The sequence below is a fragment of the Cervus elaphus genome, chromosome X (genome assembly GCF_910594005.1).
Source record: "Cervus elaphus chromosome X, mCerEla1.1, whole genome shotgun sequence".
NCBI lineage: Eukaryota > Metazoa > Chordata > Mammalia > Artiodactyla > Cervidae > Cervus > Cervus elaphus.
This window is the reverse complement of record NC_057848.1, coordinates 68,722,852-68,732,580: the sequence shown is the minus strand read 5'-3', so window position 1 is coordinate 68,732,580 and position 9,729 is coordinate 68,722,852. Positions and strand designations below refer to the sequence as shown.

The window sequence follows — 9,729 nt, the reverse complement described above, 5'->3', positions numbered from 1 at the left end:
TGTAAAACTGAAGATTTTATTTACAGGGAAACAATGGAGAAACAGACATAGAGAATAGACTTATAAACATGGGGGAGGGGAGGAGAGGGTGAGATGTATGGAAATGTTTGTATTTTATAAGCAATAACTTTTAAAATTATAATTGTTGATAGCAAATTTCCTTTCTTTCATTAACTATTGAAGGGAAAGGAGGATGCTGAAAGTTAGGTAACATTTAGTTATACAAACAAAACAAATATTTCCCTATGACCTCTGGACACATATTTAAGTCCATCATTTACGGGAACCACTGCAGTGCCCAGTTTATACAGTTCACACTACTGGGATCCTATTTTTCCTCCCCAAATAAAATCTTCCACCATAAGGACTTTTCCTTTTATTTTTAACTTAGGAGGAACAGCTTAGGGTAAGGAGACATTTCACTGTGGGGCAAGTGAAAGACTCCTGAAGAAAACAATGGGAGTGGCTATTTTGACATTGAACATACTGTCTTAAGATGTTTTGGGTGAAAAAAAAATGTCCCATGAAAATAAAATCCAGGTCAGCACCAAATATCCTGGTGCCAGGTCAGGAAAACATTGTACCTAGTGCACAGGTAATCTAACTGGCTATATTCAAAAGGTTCTAGAGAGATTATTTCAGATATAATGTGTATCGTGATCTTCAATTTAAGTCTGAATTTGGCAATAAGGAGTTCATGATTTGAGCCACGGTCAGCTCTCAGTCTTGTTTTTGCTGACTGTATAGAGCTTCTCCATCTGTGGCTGCAAAGAATATAATAAATCTGACTTCGGGATGTGTAGAGTCTTCTCCTGTGTTGTTGGAAGAGGGTGTTTGCTATGACCAGTGCTTTCTCATGGCAAAAATCTATTATCCTTTGCCCTGCTTCATTCTGTACTCCAACGCCAAATTTGCCTGTTACTCCAGGTTTTTCTTGACTGCCTACATTTAGCATTCCAGTCCCCAATAATGAAAAGGACATCTTTTCGGGGTGTTAGTTCTAGAACGTCTTGTAGGTCTTCATAAAACTGTTCATATTTAACTTCTTCAGTATTACTGGTTGGGGCATAGACTTGGATTACTGTAATATTGAATGGTTTACCTTGGAAATGAACAGAGATCATTTTGTCATTTTTGAGATTGCATCCAAGTACTGCATTTCAGACTCTTTTCTTGACTATGATGGCTACTCCATTTCTTCTAAGGGATTCTTGCTCACAGTAGTAGATATAATGGTCATCTGAGTTAAATTCAGCCATTCCAGCCCATCTCAGTTTGCTGATTCCTAGAATGTCGACATTCACTCTTATCATCTCCTGTTTGACCACTTCCAATTTGCCTTGATTCATGGACCTAACATTCCAGGTTCCTATGCAATGTTGCTCTTTACAGCATCGGGCTTTACTTCCATCACCAGTCACAGCTGGGTGTTGTTTTTTCTTGGCTCCGTCTCTTCATTCTTTCTGGAGTTATTTCTCCACTGATCTCCAGTAGCATATTGGGCACCTACCAACCTGGGGAGTTCATCTTTCAGTGTCCTATCTTTTTGCCTTTTCATACTGTTTATGGGGTTCTCAAGGCAAGAATACTGAAGTGGTTTGCCATTCCCTCTCTGGTGGGCCATCTTTTTGTCAGAACTCTCTACCATGACCTGTCCATCTTAGGTGACCTTACACGGCATGACTCATAGTTTCATTGAGTTAGACAAGGCTGTGGTCCATGTGATCAGATTGGTTAGTTTTTTGTGATTGTGGTTTTCAGTCTGTCTGTCCTCTGATGGAGAAGGATAAGAGGATTATGGAAGCTTCTTGATGGGAGAGATTGACTGAGGGGGAAAGTGGGTCTTGTTCTGAAGGGTGGGACCATGCTCAGTAAATCTGAAAAAAAAATTGAAGAAAGTAGGGAAAACCATTAGACCATTCAGGTATGAAATAAATAAAATCCCTTAACATTATACAGTGAAAGTGAGAAATAGATTCAAGGGATTAGATCTGATAGACAGAGTGCTTGAAGAACTATGGACAGAGGTTCATGACATTGTACAGGAGGCAGGGATCAAAACCATCCCCAAGAAAAAGAACTGCAAAAAGGCAAAATGGTTGTCTGAAGAGGCCTTACAAATAGCTGAGAAAAGAAGAGAAGTGAGAGGCAAAGGAGAATAGGAAAGATATACCCATTTGAATGCAGAGTTCCAAAGAATAGAATGCAGAGTTTCCAAAGGGGAGATAAGAAAGCCTTCCTCAGTGATCAGTGCAAAGAAATAGAGGAAAACAATAGAATGGGAAAGACTAGAGATCTCTTCAAGAACATTAGAAATACTAAGGAAATATTTCATGCAAAGATGGGCACAATAAAGGATAGAAATGGTATGGACCTAACAGAAGCAGAAGATATTAAGAAGTGGCAAGAATACACAGAAGACTGTACAAAAAAGATCTTCACGACCCAGATAATTATGATGGTGTGATCCCTCACATAGAGCCAGATATCCTGGAATGTAAAGTCAAGTGGGCCTTAGGAAGCATCACTACAAACAAAGCTAGTGGAGGTGATGGAATTCCAAATGAGCTACTTCAAATCCTAAAATATGATGCTGTGAAAGTGCTGCACTCAATATGTCAGCAAATTTGCAAAGCTCAGCTGTGGCCACAGGAGTGGAAATTGTTAGTTTTCATTCCAATCCCAAAGAAAGGCGATGCCAAAATCACTCAAACTACCACATAATTGCACTCATCTCACACACTAGCAAAGTAATGCTCAAAATTCTCTGAGCCGGGTTTCAGCAGAACATGAACCATGAACTTCCAGATGTTCAAGCTGGATTTAGAAAAGGTAGAGGAACCAGAGATCAAATTGATAACATCCATTGGATCATCAAAAAAGCAAGAGAGTTCTAGAAAAACATTTACTTCTGCTTTATTGACTATGTCAAAGCCTTTGACTGTGTGGATCACACTAAACCGTGGAAAATTCTGAAAGAGATGGGAATATGAGACCACTTGACCTGCCTCCTGAGAAATCTGTATCCAGGTTAGGAGGCAACAGTTAGAACTGGACATGGAACAACAGACTGGTTCCAAATAGGGAAAGGAGCACGTCAAGGCTGTATATAGTCACCCTGCTTATTTTACTTATATGCAGAGTACATCCCAAGAAACTCTGGGCTGAGTGAAGCACAAGCTAGAATCAAGATTTCTGGGAGAAACATCAGTAACCTCAGATATGCAGATGACACTACCCTTAATGCAGAAAGCAAAAAAGAACTAAAGAGCCTCTGGATGAAAGTGAAAGAGGGGAGTGAAAATTTGACTTAAAACTCAACATTCAACAAACTAAGATCATGGCATCTGGTCCCATCACTTCATGGTAAATAGATGGGGAAACAGTGACAGACTTTATTTTCTTGGGCTCCAAAATCACTGCAGATGGTGATGGCAGCCGTGAAATTAAAAGACACTTGCTCCTTGGAAGAAAAGTTGTGACCAACCTAGACAGCATATTAAAAAGCAGAGATATTACTCTGCCAACAAACTTTCATCTAGTCAAAGCTATGATTTTTCCAGTAGCCATGTATGGATGTGAGAGTTGGACTATAAAGAAAGCTGAGCACCGAAGAATTGATGCTTTTGAACTGTGGTGTTGGAGGAGATTCTTGAGAGTCCCTTGGACCAACCAGTCCATCCCAAAGGAAATCAGTCCTGAATATTCATTGGAAGGACTGATACTGAAGCTGAAGCTCCAATACTTTGGCCATGTGATGTGAAGAACTGACTCACTGGAAAAGACCCTGATGCTAGGAAAGATTGAAGGTGGAAGGAGAAGGGAACGACAGACAATGAGATGTGTGGATGGCATCATCGACTCAATGGACGTGAGCTTGAGCATGCTCCATGAGTTGCTGATGGACAGGGAAGCCTGTCCTGCTCCCATCTATGGGGTCGCAAAGAGTCAGACACAACTCTGCAACTGAACTGAACTGAACTATGTGTCATGAATACTCTTAAAATGACTTAAGGCTTAGTCACTCTTAAATGGACTTCCCTGGTGATGCTAGTGGTATAGAACCCATAGACTAATGCAGGGGACATAAGAGATGCGAGTTTGATCCCTGGGTCAGGAAGAATCCCTGAAGGGCATGGCGATCCACCCCAGTATTCTTGCCTGGAGAAGCCCATGGACACAGCAGCCTGAGAGGCTACAGTCCATAGCGTCACACAGAAGCAACTTAGCATGCCCACACACTTAAATAGTGCAAAATGAGAGATGATTAGACAGAGGTCATCTTAACATTCAGTTCCAGTTCTGGTTCTTCCAGGAAGTCTTCCCTGACCGTGCTCCCTTTCAGCTATTAATGCTGAGCCAGGTGCCTCTTCTTTTCTGTCTGACCATAAGGCCCAGTGCTTCTTTCTGTTGTAGCATATGTCTCCTGGAGGTGGGAGAGTGCTGGTATTTTAAGATGGACCTTAGTCCCCACATGCACAATCGAAATGAATATACTTGAAAGTGAAAGTCGCTCAGTTGTGTCCGACCCTTCACTGTCACGGTCTTCGTAGACCGGGACGTGGGGACTAGAGTTGATGAGAAGAAGGATGCAGGGGACCCAAGTCTCGAGTGAAACAAGAGTACTTTATTTTGCAGAAGTGCATGCTTATATGTCTTCAATAAAATGACTACTCAGCCATTAAAAAGAATGAAATTCCACCAGTTGTAACAAAATGGATAGTCCTAAAAGGTCACTGAAGGGAGTCATGGAAAGGAATCCAAGCAGGTGCTCTTTCCCATGATCTCAGTCCTCAGAACTGCGTGCAGCTCTGCTCATTCCTGTTTTCCAGGAACTGATAAGGAACAGAGAGTCCTTGAGAAACAGCACACAAAGGAAGAAAACAACGTTTTGGATCCCTTAAAGTTGAACGTCTCCTGACACTTTGCGACCCCATGGAATGTCTAGTCCATGAAATTCTCCAGGCCAGAATACTGGAGTGGATAGCCTTTCCCTTCTCAAGGGGATCTTCCCAACCCAGTGATCGAACCGAGGTCTCTGCATTGTGGGAAGATTATTTACCAGCTGAGCCACAAGGGAAGCCCCAAAATACTGGAATGGGTAGCCTATCCCTTCTCCAGCAGATCTTCTCAATCCAGGAATTGAACCAGAGTCTCCTGCATTGCAGGTGGATTCTTTACCAACTGACCTATCAGGGAAGCCCTGAATATACTTGAAAATGAGGCAAACCCCACATTGGGCCCCTGGTCTGTGAAGTAAGAACTGTCATGTTAGGGAAGACCATACAGAAACCCCTGAAATCACCTGAAAATGACACTAAATCAAAACCTTATAATCATGAGAGAGGATATGGTTAAGATTAGTGACATCATTAAACATCTGAAGGATACAGGAGTCATAGCCTTTATAATTCTATTTAATTTTCCAATCTGGATCCTGCAGAAAATGGATGGATCCTGAACAATGACTGAATACAACCAAAAGTAGTAACCTTTAGTGCAGGAACTGTGCCAGACATGGTATCTTTGCTGCATGCTCAGTCGTGTCCAAATCTTTGTGACCCTATGGACTGTAGCCACCAGACTCCTCTGTCCATGGGATTCCCCAAGCAAGAATAGTGGAGTGTGTTGCCATTTCCTTCTCCAGGGGCTCTTCCTGACCCAGGAATCGGACCCATGTCTCCTGCCCATGTCGCTTGCATTGCAGGCAGATTCTTTACTGCTGAGCAACCAGGGAAGCCCTTTGCTGGAGCATATTAATAAACCCTCTGATGCATCCCATGCCACCACTGATTCAAGGGAAATATTCTTTTACATTCTAATTAGCAAAGTGTATCAGAAATAACTTTCATTTATATAGAATCAATAGCATACATTTATAATATCTTGGCTCTGCTAACCTTCTTGCACTCTGTTATAATCTGAAGAAAAAATAAATATTTTTTCCTTGGATTTACTCTTAATTTTCATATATGACATATAGCAATGTTAATTATATTTATCTTGTAATTAAAAAAAAACAACTAAGATCTGCACTTAAACTAGCCAAATTTTCCAAGAATTAAACAAAGAGCAATCGAGTGGAGATACTGGGGATTGAACCCAGGATCTCATACATGCAAAGCATGTGCTCTACCACTGAGCTACATCCCCAGGCTGGTGTAATCTTTGGTAGTAAATCTTGTCAGAGTATAACCAAAGAAACATTCCTGAACCAAATTGTTTTGAGAGAACAGCATCCAAACTTGTATATTATCAAGGGTGAAACAGATCACCAGCCCAGGTTGGATGCATGAGACAAGTACTCAGGGTTGGTGCACTGGGAAGGCCCAGAGGGATTGGATGGGGAATACATGTAAATCCATGGCTGATTCATGTCAATGTATGGCAAAAACCACCACAATATTGTAAAGTAATTAGCCTCCAACTAATAAAAATAAATGAAAAAAAAAACCAAATACTATGTCATATGGATATAATTTTGATAAAGGAAATTGGAGAATATCATAGACAGTAGTTCAATTATGGCTTCATAAGAGATATAATATTTTATCCTTCATAGAGGGAGTAAAGCCACAATGAACAAAAGATTTTCATAGAAGTGAGAGCAGGTTATATGGAGAAAACAAAGACAGAGGTATGATGATCCAGGAATCCATTCCTTTATGAGGATCCAATTAAATTATGTATTATTTACATGTTGCATTATAAAAATGATATAAGCTCACTATTGATACTTTATAATATATATGTATAATATTTGAGATAACAGCTTTTCCATGTAGGGTTACTCTTTTCCAGTCTTTCTTTCAGAATGAATTGAATATACAGCTCTCTATTCTATTTTAGTCCTATTTGCATTATCTAATCTACATTTTCCCCACATTTTTCCAAATAAAATTTAAAGGTCTGAATTTTACACGGTTATATGAATATACTCTAATGTATTTTATCCCATTCTTCCCTACACTTAAATGTTTAAATTTTTCTATTTCTTCTTATTATACAATAACTCTGGGGAGGCCATCAGTATTTATTAATATATGTCTGCATTTCTGATTATTTCCTTATAATATAGTCCCCAAAGTGTATTAATGTCTACATTGTAATGCTTGAGGTTTTTTGAACATTGCTATAGATTGCTGTTTTTCTCCATAAGTTTATAAAATTTGTACTAAAGTTCAACCAGCAATATTTGGTGCTTTTTTAAAATAATACCTTGTTATAACTGAATATCTGTATCCTTTTAGAATTCAATAGGTAACAAATGGTATATCATAAATATACCATTAGTTTTGCATTTCTGTGATCATAGTTTTCAATGTTCATTTCATAATTTTAATTTTGGATGTATATAGCCATGACTTGTTTAGTTCCTACTTTTCAAGCATCTCAGCTTTCTTATTAATATATGAAGTTTTAATAATAAAATTTTGAAAATGCTTTTAAATTTTCCAACCATTACAAAAACAAAAATCCTCTTTCCCCATATGTATCTATTCCTAACACTTGATAGTACAATTTTACTTCATATAACATACTTCATATGTTATGAAGTAATCAAAAAATTGATTTTTTGATCAATAATCAAAACTGAATTGACAAGCCAGGGTTCTCATTGCAGACTCCACCATATCTTTCTTTCTGTGTGACCTTGAAAATGTAGACAACAGATTTTATTCTAATGCAGAGACAGCAGGTGCCCACCCATTCATCCATTCACTCATTTATTCATTCTTAAGTCTATTATTTTAATTAGTACCCCATGGAGAGAACTTGGAAATTTTCCATCCTTACACCTCTCCCAAAGCTGCTGGATGCCTGAAATGTAACCATTAGAGAATCATTTTAGGGATTATTGATCTGGAGACAGAGCTATCAAGAGGTTCAACTATAAAAAGTCAAGCAACAGGCAAATAACTGCCTCCTTCTAGCCATTCCATTCCATTCTTCCACTCCCCTCCAGTACACCAAGCAGGGCTTTGGGGAAAATTCTTTCTGTAGGATCTCTTATCCCTTTCTTCTCATTTCACAGCTTTTGATTTATATTGGGAGGATCACAGTGAGGTTTCATGAGATTTATTTGGCAGTAAAGAAGGGTTGCTTTCCTGAATAGTTGTAGGTAAGAAGCTCAGGATACAGTGTATTGCATGCCCACTCATCTCATGACGTATTGGAGTAGGAGTTCCATTACCTTTCTCCTGAATAAGAGTATCTTTCTCTTCTGGGTGGTAGGTGGGTTTGGGTCTGGATGCATCTGTCTCAGGGCCAGGACTAAGGTGAAAGGTCAGGACAGAGCCTAGGTTAGGATGAGAGAAGTAACTAAGCTATGCGAGTGCAGGGTTGGATCCTATATTTACATAAAATTTTGTCCATCATAGATTTTTTCATTGATTTAGAATTTTTAAGACATGACATTAAGATAATATGCATTTTTATTTATTTTTAAAAATTTTTTCCCTTTTTTGCCCTGTTGTGCACCATGTAGGATCTTAGTTTCCCAACATGGATCAAACCCTGTACCCCCTGCAATAGAAGCACAGTTTTAAACATTGGACCACCAAGCAAGTCCGATTTACTGACATTTTCATGGCCCCTAAAATTGTGTGTCCTGATTTGAGTGTTTCAGATGCTTGAGCCCAATCCTTACCCTGACTTTATTTCCTAGAGATGGAAGGGGCTTATCATGACCTGCCAGCTCAGTGTTAACCAGAGCTGGATGATTCCCAAATCCGGTCCCCAGCTGTCACTTTAAGAGACCACTTTGGCTTTCTTCCATACTGATCTGCTCTAGCACTGGGTGTATTCCACATGTTTGAGTCTATGCCCTGGTCTGTGTCTATCGTGTGACAACTTGGCAATTATTTCTCATTTGGCATTTATCTTGGCTGAACTATAGGACAAGATAAAATGATACGATGTGCTCCAGAACCTTCCACAGTCTTTGGTTCAGTAATTTAACATAGGTGGAGCTGGGGATGGTAGGGGGGAAGGACATATTCCTTCCAGGTCCTGAAGTGGCAGGGGCCTGCAGAAAGTGTACTATTAAACAGGGATTCCCAAGCCTAGTTACATATTACAATTACCTAAAGAACTTTCAAAAATACCTATGTCTGGGTTCTATCCTCAGCCTTTCACTTAATTGGCCCAGGGTAGGGCTGAGTAAATGGGGTTTTGCAAAGCTCCTCAGAAGACATTATTGTGAAACCAAACTCGAAAGTCACTATGTCTGGATGGCGGAGGAATAGGATGGGGAGACCACTTTCTGTCCCACAAATTCATCAAAAGAACACTTGAACGCTGAGAAAATTCCACAAAACAACTTCTGAATGCTGGCAGAGGACATCAGGCACCCAGAAAGGCAGCCCATTGTCTTCCAAAGGAGGCAGGAAAAAATATAAAAGATAAAAAGAGAGGCAAAAGAGGTAGGGATGGAGATCCATCCCAGGAAGGGAGTCTTGAAAAAGATAGAAGTGCCCAAATACCAGGAAACACTCTCACTGGTGAGTCTGTGGCAAGCCTTGGAATCTCAGAGGGCAACATAACCGGGAGGAAAAATAAGTAAATAATTAAAACCCACAGATGATGTGTCTAATGGCAACTCCCAGTGGAGAAGCAGCGCAGACCCTCGCATCCGCCACTAGCAAGTGGGGACTGGACAGGGAGGCGAGGGCTGCATTGCTTAGGGTAAGGACCAGGCATGAATGCCCCAAGGGCAATCTGAGGGAA

The 9,729-nt window shown here is 40.0% G+C and overlaps 1 non-coding gene across 1 annotated transcript; it reads right to left on the bottom strand.

Annotated features, from left to right (window-relative positions):
- Positions 1-6,081: 6,081 nt before the first annotated feature.
- On the bottom strand, positions 6,082-6,153 carry TRNAA-UGC. Its single transcript has one exon. It is a non-coding gene; the product is annotated as a tRNA-Ala (tRNA).
- Between the last annotated feature and the right edge of the window lie 3,576 nt (positions 6,154-9,729).